This window comes from Castanea sativa, chromosome 4, assembly GCF_040712315.1.
Source record: "Castanea sativa cultivar Marrone di Chiusa Pesio chromosome 4, ASM4071231v1".
NCBI classification, from domain to species: domain Eukaryota; kingdom Viridiplantae; phylum Streptophyta; class Magnoliopsida; order Fagales; family Fagaceae; genus Castanea; species Castanea sativa.
The window spans coordinates 30,095,641-30,115,237 of NC_134016.1; the positions used below are offsets into that span (position 1 = coordinate 30,095,641).

Genomic DNA, 19,597 nt, shown 5'->3' on the forward strand with positions numbered 1-19,597 from the left:
TTCTCCTCTTGGAGATCTTCTCAAAACCCTCATGTTCCTTTCAAACTTGAACGGTATCAGTTCTTCCCCCTCACCGACGGTTCAAAGGTTTGTGAAGAGGAAAGGTTATTCCAAGGTGTGGAAGGAAAAGGGTTCCAAGTGATCTAATCACTTTTTCTCTCTCTTCTTCTGTTTTTGTTTTTGCACTACTTGTGTGTTTTGCTTTAATGTTCTGAGTTAGTCTCGTTTTTATGCTTTGCTTTGCTTTGCTTTGTCTTGCATTTTTTGGTTATTAGTTTTTCAGTTTTTAATTGTTTTTTTTAATTCAAAAATAAAAAAAAATTGGAAAATTCAGAAAAATACAAAAACGGTGTGTGTTTGTGTACATTGGTTCTTGTGAACCTTAAAATGACCTTTGAAACAGAGTTTTCTAAACTTTGTATCCTTTGTAGCTTAGATGAGCATCTCTATGCACAACTAAGTAAGTGAGCTTTGTGGCCCTTTGTTTGTGATGAGTAAGGTTATTTGATCTCCTGTACTTAATGCTCGTATCACTCTTTTTGACGGAAATGACTAGAAAATTCTAAGAGAAAGACATAAATAACCATCTCACAACTGTTACCCGCCAATCATGATATGACATCTGTATGCTTCAACATAGCAAAAGCGCAATGTCAATGACATCTGTATGCTTCGGCATAGCAAAAGTGCAATGTCAAAAACTTAACATAATTGGGTATTTCTTTTCTCTCTTTTATATACCCATGCATGCTTTGCTTAATAAAAGAAAATATGCAAAGAAAATAAAAAGCAAAAAGAACAAATGCTCTAAAAATGATTGCAAGCGTGTTTTCTAGAAGATGTAGGAGCTATAGGATGTACCTCAAAGGTAATAGTCCCCATCAAATAGGTATGATTGTGTGTGAGTTAAAGTGATTTTCTCATATCTCAAATCATCATAACCTTGAGACATTCATGCAATCTTGCGATGTTTTTCATACACAACACGCAATGGTCTTTGCTACTCTTGATACATGTGCAGGTACAATGTGATTTGGCCATCACAAGGTTTACATGTGTTGATGTATGCTCGCTAAACTGTCTTAACTTGTTTTTAAAATATAAAATTGGTTAGACTTGTTTAGTGTGTATGTGTGCGCTTTTGGAGCTAAAAGCTTAACTCTTTGTTGATTAAGAGATGTTTTGAGAGGTTAAAATGTTGGTTGGATCATTGGCTGAGTTGCATGTTTGATTGCACTCATATCTGTGTTTTTCTCCTCTTTGAAAAACTGTTTTTAAGCCATTTCGATACCTTCTCGACACCTCTCGATACCTGGCTTATCTGTCAAGCTTTTCAGTTGCATCTTATTGCAATCTCGATAGCTCCTCGATAGCTTATAGATCGATCGAGAAACCTCTTGACCTCTTGATAGCTTCTCGATAGCTTCTAGATTGATCGAGAAACCTCTTGATCTCTCGATAGATTCCTAATAGCTGGTGGATCAATCGAGCTTCTTACTCGTGTCTGATGTTTTGTTCCTCGACACCTCTTCGATAGCTGCATCTGTCGACGTCTTTTTCTTGACACCTATCTCGACACCTCTATCTTTCGAGATTTACTGAGGTTCTATAAATAGGTTCTATGCGATCCAGACTTCATTTCTCTCGATCTCTCTCTCGATAGCTTCATTTTCTCACCTCCCTTTTTCACTTTCTCTCACTCATACACTCTCCTCAAGGTTTCTTCAAGCTTTTTTCAAGATTTTCTTCTCTTGGTAAGCCTCTCATCTTTCATTATTCATGCATTTCATGTTTTGAAACCTAGGATTTTGAGTTTTGAAAATTTTTAGGGTTTTTCAAAATTGTTGAGTTTTTGTGAAAATTTGGGACGGTTTTTGCCTAAATGAGTTTCAAATCTCATACATTGCATCTCATAAGCATAATAACTGTATTATCATGCATTTAGATGTGTGCAATTTGATTGTGTGCTGGTAGGATTAGATTGGGCGGAGCCCATGATGTCTTTTATATGGCATGTCACATGTTCATGCATTTTTCATGCATACGTTCTTTCCTTTCAATATACTTGCTATATTTTGAATTGTGTTGGAACTTTTCTAAGTGTTTCTTTCTTCCCACTCTCTCACTTGTTTACGTTAGTGCGTCAATGGCACCAAAACGTAAGTTTGCTCCTGTCCAGAACCCTCTGTGTTCTAGGGCCTTTTCATCTTCTGATCCTACTCCATCCGCTGTTCGGTTTCGTGATTAGAAAGCCCAAAAGGACTTTTCGGAGAACTTCTTTAAATGAGGTGTTCATTCGGAACGCCAAGTTGTCTTGTCAGATTTTGTCGACATTAACCTTCCCAATGTCATTCACAAACGAGAATGGGAGTCACTATGTGACGTCCCGGTCACATATCCTTCCTTGCTAATTCAGGAGTTTTACTCCAACATGCATGGAACTGATCTTTCAGTACCTCTCTTTCATACTCACATTCGAGGTAAGCGCATTGTGGTCACACCAAAGTTGGTATCCAATATGCTTCGTGTTCCAAGGGTTGCGCATCCTGACTACCCTGGTTGTGAGTGTTTACGAACTATGTCCAAAGACGAGATGATCTCTGCTTTTTGTGAGCGTCCAGTTGGTTGGGGTGAGCATCAGTTTACATCATGTCGACCTTTTGCTAAGGTCCTAGATTCTTGAACATGGTGATGACTTTTGTGTTGTATCCTCTTTCTTACTATAACTCCATTATAGAGCCTCGTTCTCGTTTTCTGTTGTCCCTTCTTGAGGATCTTTCCATTGATTTTCCTTCACATTTATCATTTCTATCATAGATGTTTATAGGGATACGGTTACCTATGATAAGCTCATTTTTCCTTCTACTATCACGCGAATCTTATGCCATTTTTCTATTACTTTTCCCTCAACCGACCACTTCTCCTTTATGTGTGCCATTGACTATGCTACCGTTAAAAGGAGCGAGGCACAGTTTGGTGCAAGGCGGTCCGGTTCGACATCTCCTCCCACTCCTTCGGCTCCTTCTACCTCTGCTCCCTCTTCTTCAACGGGAAGTGTGACTTTGGATGCGATCATGGTGCAGCTTCAACGCATGGATGCTTGTCTTGATACACTTTCTACGGAGTTGTATCAGGTGAACACATGTGTTAGCCGCATTGCTAAACGGCAGGCTCACCTTGGTGGTTTTGTGGAGTCTCCCTCTCCTCCTCCCGAGGCATCCGAGACACCTGATGATGGTTCCGGCGATGATGATGATGAGGATGGAGATGCTAGCTCTTCCAGTTCTGACGAGATGTCTACTTGACACTTTTACCCTTTGTCACTCGTGACAAAAAGGGGGAGTAGTTTTGGATATGAGAGTAGTCACTCTTAAGGGTAGAGTTAGGTGATTTTTGTTAGGGGGAGAGTTTGTTTTTGAGGGATGTAGTAAGGATTACATGTATCTTTTCTTTTCTTTCTTGTTAGAGATACATTATTCTTGTACATAGGTTTTGTGACCATCATTTTTTTTTACATACATGATGTTTCTCAATTGGTATATCTATATGATGATGTTTGTTTTATTCATCTACCTCTACATGTGTTATTTCTTTTCTTTTTTTATACACATGTTTCCTTATTATGTATGCAATCTCTTATTTCTGTTTCACACAAAGATGCCTTGAAGTGTTTCAGAAATACAAGTTGTCAAAGTCTACTTGTCATGAACTCTTTTCTTGCAAAATTTTTCAAGAGTTTATGTTAGGATAGATTTTATTGTATTCAACAAGTGAGTATGAGTTGAGTGATTTATGACTTCTCTCATATGTTCATTTGTTTGTTGTGGTTTTGTCACGGATTGCCAAAGGAGGAGATTGTTAGCACATATGTGGTTCACTTATTAAGAACATATGTCATTCTATTATGTAATTGGCTAATCCTTTGACCAAACGCACTCTACTTGTAATTGGGTAGATCTAGGATGCTTTTAATACTTCAAGAAACAAGGTTTCAAGATCAAGTGTTAAAGCCATGCAAGTCTGTCCAAGAAATAAGTTGAGAAGTGCTCTTCATTAAAGCTTGACAGTTGACTTGACAGCTGGCTCGACAGCTGTATCTATCGAGCTTTAAGAAGTTGTTCTAGCCTGGTGGCTTGACAGCTGCTCGACAGCACCTCGACACCTCTAACTGTCGAGATTTAAGAAAAACAGTTTTTCAGTACTATTTTGATTCTAATCTGTGGATATGTCTTTGGGCCTACTTTTCTCATAACCTTAGACATATAAAAGGATTATTTTAAGGGTCGTTAAAGTAAGCACAAGTTGCACAAGCATTAAGAAAAGTCTGTTCAAGAAATTTGTGACCGGAGACCAAGTTTGCCCTAGTTCATCTTTTTGTGAAGAAACTGCTGTGTCTTTGCACCATAGGATTTTGTAACCAAGCATTTTCTCATTCTTCATTGTGAGGATGAACTGAAGAATTTCGCAGTCAACATCTTTCTTAAGTTGGTGATTGAAGTCGCGTACTGGAATCCGCGTAATTGGTTAGTCACGTACTAGGAGCCATGCATTGAAAATGAGAAATTGTCACTACAGAATAAGTCCAATTGGGTATTGGGGTAAGGGTTCAACTGTAGGTTGGTATAAGGTACTGAGATTCCTTTACTTGTAACTGCTTGTTGTAATAATAGTAGATTCTCGGGAGTGGTGACCTTAAAATCACCCAGTGGGGTTTTTGTCTTGAAGGTTTTCCCCATTCGTAAACAAATCACCATGTCAATTTATTTTTCTGCTGCACTTTAGTTTATTGGTGATTTGTTTGTGCTACCACGCGTTTGCATATTAAATTGGTTAATTAATTGAACTTGGCTAATTAATCAATTAATCCTTTACAAGGGGTCAATACATTTTTGGCCTATTAAGGGTAAGTTTACAAAGTTCAATGGAAAATACTGTGTGTGTGGCAAGATGGGGCATCATGCTAAGGACTGCCATAAGCGTAAAGATCAAGGGACCAAAGAAGGCTTTCAAGTCAACATTACTGAAGTGGAAAATTTTTCTAAAGATGTGGATGATATAGACCTTTCTGCAGTGATTTTTGAAGTGAACTTGGTAGGAGGAGATACCAAGGATTGGTGGATGGACACTAGTTCTACTCGCCATGTATGTTTAGATTAGAATTTGTTTTCTTCATACCTCCCTATGGACAATGGAGAAGAAATATTCATGGGGAATTCTTAAACCTCTAAGGTTGGAGGAAAAGGAAAGGTAATATTAAAGATGACTTCGGGTAAGAAACTTACTTTGAATGATGTGCTGCATGTGCTAGATATTCGTAAGAATTTTGTTTCTTGCTCACCTTTGAGTAAAAATGGTTTCAAATTGGTCATTGAATCTGACAAATTTATACTCACAAGGAATGGCATGTACGTTTATATGAGCAATGGGCTATTCAAAATTAATATAGAGTAAATCTGGATTATTGCAAGTGTGGATTTGGTTTATAATAATTGAAGTGTAATATTGTAGTTATGTGATATAGAGATGACTTATATTATATTATATATATAATATATATATTTAGCCAGCTTGGAGTTTACGTACCTTTGTATTGTAAAAGCATATATATAATCTTCAGTTCACTTATATATGTGTTTGATGTAAATATCTAGACTACTTTATTAATTTTTGGCTTTTCTTTATTTGTGTATATGATTCTTTCAACTTTTTCTCTTGCCTGCATTTTGGAGAAAGTAGTTTGACATATTACAGAACGAAAAAGAGTTCACATGGCCTAGATATATAAAGTGACAGGATAGACTTGTAAGATTATTTAATATGTTTAAGCCATGTGAACTTGTTCAGTATCAAACTGAGGCATAAGAGGGAAAAGATTCCCACGTGTGAAAGGTGTTGGATATATCAAAAGGAAGAGTTCCTTTGCTAATATTATATTTTCTAACCTCAAAGAAAATTTGTAAGATACTGTGGATTATGGAAATGTCAAATAACTTTTTATAATTCTTTAAATGAGAGGGTGTCTTCTTAAAAAGAAGGTGGCTTATTTAAAGAGGCTTTGATTGAGAAACAAAACAATGACATGAGAAATATGCTACCTATTTCTAAATGTGTAAGTACCAATTAAGTGTCTTGGTAGTACACATAGTTATGGTGGGTCTAGACATATTCGTCAGAGACATATTACCATGAGGCAGTTGCTCTCAAATGGAAATTGGTTCAAATTAAAAACAGATCCATAATCAGTTGTTTGAGTGGATAGCAAGTAAACTGCTTATCAAGGAGAATGAGATTAAAACCTATTACTTAAAAGTCTGCAGGATGGCAACCCAACCTAGTTGATTGGAGATCCTAAGATCTAGGTTCAAAGTGACAACCGAATCGTGGAGACTAGTTTTATCACTATGGAGATAACATCTTCCTCCCATTTCTATGATGAAATAGTGATGCCTGTAAGCGATGTTTAGGGTAAGCTTTACTTTTAATGATTCTTATGTCTTGGAATTCCGAGTGGGGTATAGTAGGATACTCTTAATAAGAATCACCTATATGAGTGTGAAGTGGGTCGTTTCCCTGAGAGTGTCAAGGCTGTATTCTCTAAAGCACTTCATGAATTTACTAGGATACATTCAGAGCCGAAATGAACACAATTATAAGAATGAAATATGTTCGAAAAGGAGTTGTGTGAATTCTATCGTCTTAGTATACACAAATGACTGAATAGTTCAAGACATCATGTTCACTGGTTAGCTAGTAGATCTGATAGTCTTTCACAAAGGAAAGTTCAAAGCCACAAGTTACTTCACTCGATACAGTAACTTTTCTTCTACTCTCTTTGTGTCTGCATCATCATTTGCATTGTGTTTATCAATTTCTATGCATGTGGGGGATTGTTGGAAAAATAGCATGGAGTGAATAAGAAATTGATGTTTTCTATGTTCACTTGAAGATGTTATGATAAGTGGTAAAAATCCTGAGTCCTACATAGGAAAGGAAAGAGATAATATATGAGTTTATATGCTCATGAGTTGGACATTGGGTTAGGCTTTTGGCATATGTAGACTGAGCCTACTTGTTCAAATAATAATATTTTATTATTTTAATTTTTGAGTCAGTTAGTCTATGGATAAAAGTTATTACTGAAACAGAGTGCCTGTTCAGTAACGTATAATTTTTACATAGTCCCTCATTCATAAAAACTACTTTTTAGAAAAATTCTCCTAGTGAGAATATTTTGTACATTTTCATTTTGTGTCAAAAAGAGAGAAAGAGACATTAAGTAGTTCGTAGAATACGACCTTGTGTGCTTCATTTTAATGTTGTAGATCAGTTTGTCTAGGGAGACAGACATTCGTGAGTCTCAAAGCACCACAGTGATTGTGTGAGGGGCGAAATCTGCTTTAAGGAGATTGTGTCAAACACAAGACTTGATCTGAATTGTTCATCCTTCACACATTTGGTCTGTGAATTTTTAATTATTTGCAGTCTCTTTATATATATATATATATTCAGTATTAGTTTATTGCTTTTGCCTTTTACATCTATTTGTGTTATTGCTTATTCTTAGATCTGTGTATTGTTCTTTTTGCTCTACCATAAAAGTAAATTGTTGAAATTTAACCAACAACCAAGACAGCCGGTGTTTTGCCAAGCCACAATGACATGATGGGGCCGTATTGTTTGGCTAAGGTTTGGAGGTAACGGTGTGGGTGGTTACCTAGTTTGTGTAGGTTACCGATAATTGGTTAAGGGCAGCGAACCAGGTGGGGGGTTTCTTGTTATTTTTGGGGTCATTTGGACGTGAATAGGATGCATATATGATGTGGATGAATGCCCCAAGGGATCCAAGGAAGAGTAGAAGATTAATGAGTAATATTAATGGAGACATTTTGGGTACGTGGGGCAAGCAAATCAATGATATTAGGGAGGAGGGGCCAAGGGGGTATTTAAATTTTTTAGCAAGCTAAGATACTAATGCAAAGTCTTGCTGGAATGTACTTATAAGAGTTAGCTAGACTTAGAGGGGTAAAGTTGAAAGGGTAGTAAAAAATTATCATAGGGTTTTGTTTGGTTTGGTTTGGTTTTGTCTTTATTTTTTAATTATTATTATTATGTTTTAATATTTATAATGATTTCTGTTAAGGGTTGTTCTTATATATTTACTCCTTAATTAGTTAATTAATTAATTAATTAAAGAGAAGGATAGATATCCAAACCTACCCTCAAACTATTAAGATTATTCAAGAGGGATAGATAACCAAAAGTATAATGATTAATGAAAAATATTAGTTTACATAGATAGTATTATATAAATATATTATAGGCAAAATATATGCCACTTTGGGAGAAAGTGGCTAACATTTGTCACATTTTTTACTTACAATGAACACTTTATATTATACTATTCATGTAAACTGATAATTATCATGCAAGAAAAATAGCATTTTATAATATTTCTTTAATGGTGACTTTGGATTCGAATCAATTCTCCCTCCTCCACTTAGAATTATAAATAATTTATATTTTTATTATTTTATCAACAAGGAGTTCCAATTATAATTTGATTAGTTCTTTTGGAGAATTAGCACGTATATGACCAATGCTTCTATTGGGTCATGAAATCTTTCCATATTTACAAGATGTTGGTATATACTATTGAGTGACAAATTGAACAAGTCCATGTGCTAGTGCATCACATGAGATTAATATAAAATTATTTTACCAAAATTTTCAAAAAAATTAATATAAAAATCAATATATATATATATATATATATATATATATATATATATATATATATATTATTTCACCAAATGGATATCCTAACTAATTCCCATGTGTGCTACACTTGTCACAAATCGTAGTCCTACAACCAAAATACTACTATCTCTGTCCCAAATCCTTAGTATTATTTAAAGAATCTAACTTTTTAATAAAATATAATTTAATTTGCTGTCTTTTAGTTAAAAAATTTATAAGTTTTCAAAACTACCCTCAGTAATGAAACTCAAATGAAAAATTTGTATTAACCTTTTAAATAAAATAGTTTATTGAATTTTCAAAGAGGATTTACATCTTGAAATATCCTAAAATGGAATATAGGACTAATAATTTGGGACCAAGGAAGTACTGAAAAAAAAAATCATTTTCAATAAAAAAAAGTAACTGGGTAATGGATATAACTCAATTATCTATAATTTATATTTATAAGATATGATACGATATCTCTTTCTTATAATCACATTTATCTTCCTTTCATAGGTAAAATTTGTCATCATACATTTTATTTATTTATTTATTTTTTGTCACAGTTTTCATTTTATTCAATTACTGACCATCCAAGTCCATTATGAGTTTCAAAAAAAAAAAAAAAAAACAGAACCATTATGAGTTACATAACTTTTATATAAGCATAATTTTAATAGATATATATTAGGGAATCACCTTCATTTAAAAAAAAAAAAAAAGAAATCGCTAACATTTTGTCCTAAATAATACACTATATCACATGCTAAAGTTACTAACATCTTCTCAGAAAAAAAAAAAAAAAAATACTATGATAATAAATTTGGTCTAGCTAAAAAAGTAAAAATAGGCTTTCCTCTTCCTCCTGCAAACACATGAGATTAATATTGATGGTGATAGGCCAAAAACATATTGATCTCTTGTGATTGATTAATTAATTAATTAGCCAAGTTTAATTAATTAACTAATTTAACATGCAAACGCGTGGTAATACAAACAAATCACCAATAAACTAATATGCAGCGGAAAAAAAAATGACACGGTGATTTATTTACGAATGGGGAAAACCTCCAAGGCAAAAACCCTACCGGGTGATTTTAAGGTCACCACTCCCGAGAATCCACTATTATCACAACAAGCAGTTACAAGTAAAGGAATCCCAGTACCTTATATCAACCTACAGTTGAACCCTTACTCCAATTCCCAATTGGACTTGTTCTGTAGTAACAATCTCTCATTTTCAATGCACGGCTCCCAGTACATGACTAACCTATTGCGCGGATCTCCATACGCGACTTTAATCACCAACTTGAGAAAGATATTAGCTGCAAAGTTCTTCAATTCATCCTCACAATAAAGAATGAGAAGATGCTTGGTTACAAAACCCTATGGTGCAAAGACACAGCAGCTTCTTCACAAAGAGATGAACTAGGGCAAACTTTTTCTCCGGTCACAAATTGCTTGAACAGACTTTGCTCAATGCTTGTGCAACTTGTGCTTACTTTGATGGCCCTTAAAATAATCGTTTTATATGTTTAGGGTTATGAGAAAAGAAGGTCCAAAGACATGTCCACGGATTAGAATCAAAATAGTACTGAAAAACTGTTTTTCTTAAATCTCGACAGTTAGAGGTGTCGAGGTGCTGTCGAGCAGCTGTCGAGCCACGGGGCTAAAACAGCTTCTTAAAGCTCGATAGATTCAACTGTCGAGCTTTAATGAAGAGCACTTCTCAGCTTGTTTCTTGGACAGACTTGCATGGTTTTAATGCTTGATCTTGAAACCTTGTTTCTTGAAGTATAAAAAACATCCTAAATCTACCCAATTACAAGTAAAATGCGTTTTGTCAAAGGATTAGCCAATTACATAAAAGAATGACATATGTTCTTATTAAGTGAACCACATATGTCCCAACAGATGGAAGCTTGCAAAAGTCAAGTTAGTGCTGGGGGGCCAATGGGTGCAATAGGTGGGGGATTTTACTTGTAGATTGGGTCACATAACTGATTTGATGACATTATCATTGACCAATCAATCCTAGTAGCTATCAAGTGAGTGTGGATTTATAACAAAACTACACATTAAAGTTAATTGTTGGAGTAAATGGAAGAGGTATTGAGTCATCATAGTTGTTCACAACTAAATAGAATTTACTATAATAATGATGCCCCTTGCCCATGGTAAAAGGGCACCGACACTCACTATGGGTAGGTAGCAATTCTCAAATATTTCGTGAAAAAAAAAACCAAAAAAAAGAAAAGAAAAAAGATAGTCATACCTTTTAGGGAAAATCATGCTACACACTCTCTTTATGTAGGAGTATGGTTTTAGGGATTGTCTTAAGAAATGAACACCTAAACTGAAACTACTAGCACATTTAGATTATCATTCACTTTAGTTAAAAATGTCTTGAGAATAGAAAAAAATTTACAAATTAAAAAGGGAAATATAGGGGGAAATATATCCCTAGAATAGGTTTAGAAAAACTACGGTGAACTTAGGGGTGGTAAAATCAACTCATACCCATTTGCCCACCTAAACCCACCCACTTAACTAAGACGCAAACCTACCCAATTATTAGTTGGGCTAAATGGGTATTAATCCAATTAGACCCAACTAACACTAATGTTAATTGGGTTTTAAGTAGATACCCAAATAAACCCAAGTATTAATTCTACAAATCACCCAACTCTAAAATAGCTCAAAACCACTAAAAAGACCAAAATGCCCATGAAACCTTTAAAATACCCCTAAACCTAAAAAATGACCAAAATACCCACGAAACCTAAAAATTGACTGAAATACTCCCAAAACCTAAAAATTGACAAAAATACTCCTGAAACCTAAAATGACCAAAATACCCTCAAATCTAAAAAATGACCGAAATATCTCCTAAATCTAAAAAATGACTGAAATACTCCTGAAATCTAAAAAATGATCGAAATGCCCCCCAAAAACTAAAAATGATCAAAATACTCTTGAAACCTAAAAAATGACCAAAAATACCCCGAACCTCAAAATGACTGAAATACCCCTAAACCTAAAAAAGGCCACCCCCGAAACCTAAAAAAATGACCAAAATACCCCCAAATTCTACAAAATGACCAAAATAGCACCTTAAACCTAAAATTGACCAAAATACACCTAAACCTTTAAAATGACCAAAATACACCCAAAACCTCTAAAATGACCAAAATAGCTCTAAACCTCTAAAACGACCAAAATACCCCTCAAAATATCTAAAATGACTAGAATACCACTAAACCTATAAGATGAATAAAATACACCCGAAGCCTCTAAAATTACCAAAATAGGGGTTTGAGGTATTTTGGATTTTTTGAGGGTATTTTTGTCAAATTAAATGTTCTAAGAGTATTTCAGTCATTTTGTAGGTTTCAAGGGAATGTCGGTAATTTTTTAGGTTTTAGGGGTGTTTTGTTAAATTTTAGATTTTGGGGCTATTTTTGTAATTTTTATAACTTTTGGAGGTGTTTTAATCATTTTTTAGGTTTCACAATTATTTTAGTTATTTTTTTTTAGGTTTTAGGGGTTATTTCTGTAATTTTTTAGGTTTTGGGGTATTTTGGTCATTTTTTAGGTTTTGGGAGTATTTCGTTCATTTTCTAAGTTTAGGAGGTATTTTGGTTAATTTTTAGTTTTTGGGGCATTTTGATCATTTTTTAGGTTTTAGGGACACTTTTTCCATTTTTTAGGTTCGTGGATATTTTAGTCAATTTTAAGGTTTATGAAGTATTTTGGTCAATTTTTGGGTTTTGGGGATATTTTGGTTATTTTTAGATTTAGGTGGTATTTCGGTCAATTTACAAGGTTCGAGGGGGTATTTTGGTCATTTTAAGGTTTCAAGGGTACTTTGGTCAGTTTTTAGGTTTCGAGGGTACTTTGGTCAGTTGTTAGGTTTAAGGGGTATTTCATAATTTTTAGGTTTTGGGCATATTTTGGTCATATTTTTATGTTTCAAGAGTATTTTGATAATTTTTTAGGGGTATTTCAGTCATTTGTTAGGTTTCAGGAGTATTTTCATAATTTTTAGTGGTTTTTGAGCCTATTTGGTCTTTTTTTAAGTTTAGAAGATATTTTGGTAATTTTAAAGGATTTTAGGAGTACTTTGGTTATTTTCAAGTTTTAGGGGCATTTTGGTAATTATGATTATTGGGTAATTTGGTGGGTTGGGGTTTACCCATAATAATTGGGTTGAGTTGGGTTAGGTTTGGGTTAGAAGTAATTACTTAAATGAGAAATAAATGGGTAAATGAGTTTTATGTAGGCCTGTATGTGGTTCAGTTTGGTCGGTTTGGGAGGAGTTTTTTGGAGAAACAAACACACACAAGGGAGAGAGAAAGGAGTTATAACACAAAGGCACACTACAACTTCACTCAAAAGCCATGATAACTAAGTTGAGTGCAAAAAAAAGAAGTCTAAAACACCATAGTTTAAAAAAATAAAGAAAGCCAGGCACAAGTTCATTAATGGTTTAACAAGTGAAGGAGGAGACTAAGTTGGTCATTAAATAGTTTTAAAAATAGAAGTTTAAAATGACACAGTATTATTAAAGTATATCATCGGACTACCCGATGTCGGTAACGGAAAAGAACTGTCGACACTGTACTTGAAAGCTTTGGTGAAGCCTTCTGTTGGTCGGATCGGCACAGCTCTAACCAGTTTATTCTTGAACAACCCTAGTTTTATGTACCCAACCCAATTATGCCCATCCCAAACCCACCCATTCGACACCCCTAGGTGAACCCTTTACTCCTAAGAAAGCTTTTATGAAGAAAACAATGGACAGCTTTGCTAAGTGTTTCTTTACAAAAACCTTTTGCTATCCCCTTCTATCTATTGCTATTGTTTCTTTGCCAACAAAAAATTGTCTTTCCATGGCCAACTTCCTCCTTTTATAGGACAAGGAGGCAGCTAGCTTAAACATAGGTGTCACTTTCAGTGTCGGCTCAACACTATAGGCAACTAAGGTAATGGCCTGAGGCCCCCAAATAAAAATATAAAAGACCCCCTCTTTTAATAAATAAATATTTATATTTATCTATCTTACATACTACACATTTTAATGAAAATCCTCTTAAAAAATTAAGGTCATTCTATTGATCAATAAAATGCTTCATCTATTAAAATAAGTAGGAGAAAAGACAAAATTAAGACCCGGTCTCCCAAAACAAATAAAGTGAATAGACATTTTCTATTTTATTTTATTTCATGAGTACTTTTCCTCTATTTAGAGCATTTGCAGCAGTGTAGCTAAATAGCTATATAGCTATTTTAGCTACACCAAAACACCAAAAATAGGTTACAGCAGTGGAGTATATCTAAATTTTTTTACCTAATTGCTACAGTGCACATCTATAGATAGATGTGCATTGTTGCTCAAAGCTAAAAGAAAAAAATAATTTTTTATTCTCCCTCTTATTAAAATATTATTATTATTATTATTATTATTATTTTCTCCTTTTCTTCTCAGAACTCTCAAGTCTCTCTCTCTCTCAACTTTCAGACATCTCACGCCGCCGCCCCCCGACCCACGCCATTGACACATGCCGCCACAAACCCAGCTCACCTGCCCAGCTCCGACCCACCCCTCACGCAAAGCACAACCACTCAATTTGATTCCCACGGCTCCACCGCTCTCCACATCGATTCAAACAAGCTCCAGCCACTGATTCAAAATGAAAAAATCAACAATTGAAACCCAAGCAAAACGCAACCACCAAGTTGATCTCCATGCCTCCACCACTCTCACCGATTCAAACAAGCTTCGGCCATCGAAACTGATTCAAAAACCCACCACTGATTCAGCAACCCACAACGATTCAGCAACCCACGCCAATTCAACCCACGACGCTGATTCAACCTACCTCTGAAACCCAGCCACCGATTCAACTTCACTGGAATTGAAACCCAACCAACACACCTTTGAAACCCAACCAATTCAAACCACCTTTGCAACCCACGCCGATTCAACCCACCTCTAAAACCCAGCTGATTCAAACCTCCACTTTAAACCCAGTAAACACCGGTTCAACCCAACCAGAAACAACTGAGTGAAGAGAAAAAAAAATAGAGAGAAAAGGAGAGACAGAGAAATAGAAAGATAGTCAGAGAAGAAAAGGAGAGACAGAGAAATAGAAAGATAGTCAAAGAAGAAAGGGAGAGATAGAATATAATATTAGACGGTTGAGACGATAATAGGCTGAGAAATTTTTTTTAGTCCAAAGATAAATTTGTATATATATAATTTGGGGTTAAAACAAAATATTATTGTTATTCTAGTTTCTTATTTGCAATCATGATGATTGAGAAATTGTTTTAGTAAAAAAAAAAAAAGAGTATAAGTATAATTTGGGGTTAAAAAAAATCACTTGTTAACACTAGATGATTATTTGTTATCATGTGGCGGCGGTGGCAAAAGAGTCGGTGACGGTGGCAGTGGCGTTGGTGGTGGAAGAGTCGGTGACCGTGGCGGTGGTGTTGGTGGTGGAAGAGTCGGTGGCGGTGGCGGTGGCGGTGATGGCAACGGTAGCGATTGCGATAGCAGTGGAATAGTCGGTGGCAGCAGCAGTAGTGGCAATGGGTTGTAATTGTTGTTTATTGTAGTGAATATATTATTTTATTGTAGTAGATATATTATTTTATTGTGATGTTTATATTGTTTTATTAGGTTGAAAGCTAAAATAGATCCACTACTGCAACATGTTTTGTAAAGTGAGTAGATAAAATAGATAAAGTAATTTTTTGTAGAGCTAAAAAGCTAAATTTTTAGCTCCACTGCTGTGGATGCTCTTAGGATGAGTTATTACATCAACTATTCACATCATATTAGCATAGCCTCCCACTTGACATTTAGTTTTTTACTTATCTTTTTTGTACAAATTTGTTGTTGTTGTTGCAATTTAACTTAATACACTTCATACTAGTGTGTGTTTAACATTAGTTTATTTTTTATTGAAAGACTATTAAAGTATATCTATATTTTGAATAAGTGAGAAATGTATAATAAAAAAACATGAGATCTTAAAAATTTATTAATAAGAGTTAAAAGTAAAAAAAAAAAAACCATAGGCAAATGATCACTTAATAGTATATTAAACAAAATCAATTAAAAAATGAAGTTAACGTCTTAATAAAATGGAAGGCACACCCTTTTTATTTTTCCAAGCATGTCCTTTAACTTTAGTGGATAAAATTTATAATTGTACAATTGTGTTTTTGATAAATTAGATTCTATTGTTCTATACTTTAAAATGTATTTTATTCTAGTTGAATTAAAAATTGGTGTAAATGCACTTTTAGTCCCTACATTTTGGCTTTTTTCCATTTTGGCCCCTACATTTTTATTTTACTACTTTTAGTCCCTAAACCAATTAACGCATGACATTTAAGTCCTTACCGTCACCCAACTAATAGAAAACGCTGACGTGGTTGATGGCACATTAAAATAATAATTAAAAAAATTATTTCGACATTAAAAAATGTCACATCAGCATTTAAATTAAAAAAATTAATTTATTAATTTTAACTAAAAAAAATTACAAACAAAATTTTAAAAAAATCACATGAATTGAGATTAAGAGTGCCTTGAACAAGAACAATAAGACACAGATCTAGATTTAAGAACATGAATTGAAATTTTCTCTTTTTTTTTTCCTCAAAAACAAACCCAAGAATAAGCAAGAACACAAACACAAATCTAGCAAGAACACAAACACAAACACAAACACAAACACAAATGCAGGCAAATCCAGCAAGAATACAAACACAAACCCATCAATCCATCTTTAGCAAAACCAGCAACAACCCAATTCCCTTACCTCCATCTACACAAACTCCTAGTACAAACAAGCTCGAATGAAAAAAACCCAATAACAAAAGCCAAATCCTAGACACCCATGGCCAAATAAAAAGGAAAAAACACTTTCTTTGATCTACCCATAAGCCCATGGTTGAAGAGTCTAAGCTCTACCTCTTATGACCACGAGCCACCGACACTAGATTGATGAGGACGATGACAAGACGGGGTGGCCAAGGAGTCGTTTCATGGTCGAGATGACATCGTTTGACGAGTGGCTGAGGAGGTGGATTATGTTGTTTTGGTGTTGGGTTTGCTCCAAACCCGAAAGCAACGCCATTGGATCTGCTCCGGCGCCATTGGATCTACTCCAAACCTAGATCTGCCCCTAATAAGAACATAAAAAAGGAAGGAAAAAAAAAACATTTAGATATGGGTTGTGTTTGTGTATTGTTGAAATATTAAATTTTCAAAAAAAAAAAAAGGTTACTTAAAAAAATAATGTCCAAGCAAGATTTATAAAAAAATATATAAATTTTGGACAAGTTCATGGGACAGGAAAAAAAAAAAAAGCCCTTCAAAATTAATTAAAAAAATGGTTAAGGAAGATGTTAAAAAAAAAAATTACAAAACCCCACACTCACATCACGTGAGTGGTGGTGGTTTGTGGCAGTACTGCCACAATGGCAATATGTCACGTCCCTAAATTATTAAAAAAAAAAAAAGAGAGATAAAGGGTGAAAAGATGGCCGGCAGAAGTAAATATAATAATAAAAAAATTGAAAAGCTGAAAAGTAGATAAAGAAGTGTCACCGCCAGAAATTAAGGAGCACAGTTTGGTGAAAGTGGGTCGCGGCTCAACGTAAAATTTGGAGTTGTGGAGGAAAAGCTGACGAAAACTGCTCCATGATCTGATCAGTTGAGAGAAAAAGAAGGGAGAAACTTCTTTGGAGTCTCTCTATAAATAGAGAGGCACGCACAAGTTAAAAAAAAAGAGGGAGGAAGAAAAAAAAAAAGAGAGAAGGAAAATGCACAAAAAAAAGTGCATGCACGGCAAAGACATAGAGAGAGAAAAAAAAAAGAGAGAGTAACATCAAGCAAAGGAGGAATAGTATAGGCTTGTATGTGGGATTTCATCAGTCCCTTTCTTCTCTAAATATCTCTCTCTTTCTCAAATTTGAACTTTTGCTTGGTAATGCAAATAGGATCGAGTTTCATAAGGAGTTCCTAACTCCATGCATGAAGCTTTAAATATGAGTCCTTGACTCGTAACTTCTATTTGTACATTATCAAATAAAAATTCTCTCAAGTTGTGGTGCAATGTTCTTTTTAATTGGAGTCCTTGACTCCACAAAAATAATGCAGTCTTTGACTCTACCCCATCAATGGAGTCTTTGACTCTACCCCACTAATGGAGTCCTTGACTCTACAAAAATAATGGAGTCTTTGACTCTACTCCATCAATGGAGTCCTTGACTCTACAAAAATAATGGAGTTTTTGACTCTACAAAAATAATGGAGTCTTTAACTCTACCCCATTAATGGAGACTTTGACTCTACAAAAATAATGGAGTCTTTGACTCTACCCCATCAATGGAGTCCTTGACTCTACTAAATTTACGGAGCCCTTGACTCTAATTTTTTTAGTGGAGTCATTGACTCTACCATATTAATCATAACAAATTCTTTGGGATTATTAATTCCTTAATCAAAATTAGAGTTAATAATTCCTAAAATAAAATGACCATAAAAATTGATTTAAGGAAATTTTCCAATTCCAAATATGTTCACAATGATTAAATTGTTTCAAAGGAGTTTTCTTTCCCTTAATTAAATTTGGAAATTTCAATCAAAATGTCATTAAAATTCCTACAAAGAAGCAAAAGAAAGAAAGGAAAAATTGCTTGGACATTTAATTTCTCAAAGATAGAATCCTTGGTACAATTTCCATAAAAACATTGTCCACAACTTATCTTTGAGATTAAAATCAATTATCTCACCCAAATTCAGAAATTATGTTAATACTTAATTAAGGGTCAGTTTGAATACAATTGAAAATTGAAAATCGAAACTGAAAAACACTGTAGCAAAATAATTTTTTAATGCGTAAAAAACATTGTTCACGCCTAAAATCACAGTTCATTGGCCTAAAATCATTGTTCATGGCCAATGAATAGTGACATGTGCGTGTCCAAAAAAAAAAAAAAAGGGCTAAAACGCAGACGTGCGCGTTTCAACCCAATCCAAACCCATCCTAAATATCAAGTATTGACTTAAAGATCCATCATTTAAAATTGGACAAAATCATATTTGAGACTTTAAATCTAAGATCTCAAATTAAGAACTACGAAGTGGCTTGATCCCCGCCAAGGGTACGTAGGCAACCTAAACAAATTATTAGGTGCAGCCACAAATAAATAAAAACACATGTCCCCTCAAACATAAAAGTAGATAAACTTTGTATGAGGATGACATGGTTGGAATCAAAGGGTCTTCCCTTAAAACAAGGGATTGTAATTAAGAGATACATTATCTTGAATGGGTACTACTCACATCAATAAAACTTATATGCCCAAAAGGCCTATGGGTGAAATTATGTTTGATGAATTTGACGATGTTTGTTAAACATAACTTGACAATATTTGTTAAACATAATTTGACGACGTTTGTTAAACATAATTCGACGATGTTTATTAAACATAATTTGACGACGTTTGTTAAACATAATTCGACGATGTTTATTAAACATAATTTGACGACGTTTGTTAAACATAATTTGACAACATTTGTTGAACATAATTTGACAACGTTTGTTAAACATAATCTAACAATTATTTTTAACAATTTTCGTTCAACATAATTTTTGGCACACCCGGTGGGACACATTTTCCTTTTTGTCTCCAACTATGTTTCTTATACATCAATTTTTGTGTTGTAAATAGGTTATCCAATGGCTCCCCAAGTGACTGTTTACTTCCACAAGCTTTCGGCAACCGCATGAGGAGTAAGTGGTTGCCGCATGACATTTGCCCTTGGTCGCCC

General features: G+C 34.5%; 1 pseudogene; it reads right to left on the reverse strand.

The window, feature by feature from the left end:
- Positions 1-7,885, reverse strand: part of LOC142632161 (cytochrome P450 CYP736A12-like) — a 29,009-nt pseudogene extending 21,124 nt beyond the window's left edge.
- Positions 7,886-19,597: the final 11,712 nt, after the last annotated feature.